This window comes from Chiloscyllium plagiosum, chromosome 13 (genome assembly GCF_004010195.1).
Source record: "Chiloscyllium plagiosum isolate BGI_BamShark_2017 chromosome 13, ASM401019v2, whole genome shotgun sequence".
NCBI lineage: Eukaryota > Metazoa > Chordata > Chondrichthyes > Orectolobiformes > Hemiscylliidae > Chiloscyllium > Chiloscyllium plagiosum.
In genome coordinates, this window is record NC_057722.1 from 4,207,080 (window position 1) to 4,207,929 (window position 850).

Sequence of the window (850 nt, forward strand, 5' to 3'; positions counted from 1 at the left end):
AAGCATTCCCAGTATTCTGATCATTATGCTAAAACACAAAAAGGCTTAATATACAATCTTACAGAAATAATCCCGCGCTCGCGTCGCCACTGTATAGTCAATTACTCAAAGTCTCTTTAGTCTGAGTTTCAGCGGGTCTTGCGTTGATTCGGCTGTCCAGACTTCTTCCTCAACTGGAGGGTCCACTGGCCCTTTGATTCGAGCAAAATGAGTCCAGCCTTTTTCCGCCATCCTTATTGCCGTTTCGGTAGTCAAAAGAGCCTGATACGGCCCTTCCCAGTCTGGCTGCAGCTTAGTCTCTGTCCATGATTCTATTAAGACTCAATCTCCTGGCCGAATGGGATGAACAGCAAATTCAAGCGGCGGAGTCTGTGCCAATAGACCCGGTTTTCTGAGGAAAGATAAAGAGGAGGACAAGCCCAGTATATACTTCTTTAAAAACAAATCTTTAGTTTCAGGAATTGGCAATTCTCCCTGCGTTCCCAAATAAGGTAATCCAAATAAAATTTCATAGGGGGATAGTCCCAAATCTTTCCTCCGCCAAGGGACAAGCCCAAAAGGCATCCTTTAAATCTATCACACTAAACCATCTGTAATCATGAGGGATCTTACTTAATAACGTATAGGGGTTTGGCACCACTGGGTGCCTGACCTGTACTATCCGATTTAATGTTCTCAAATCCTGCACCAATCGATAAGTTCCAACAGATTTCCGTACTGGTAGAATTGGGGTATTATAAGGAGACATACATGGCTCCAACAAACCATCTCTAATCAGTCCCCCAATTACTGGCTGCAGTCCTCGTTTACCTTCTATGGAAATAGGATATTGTCGCTCACAGACAACGTC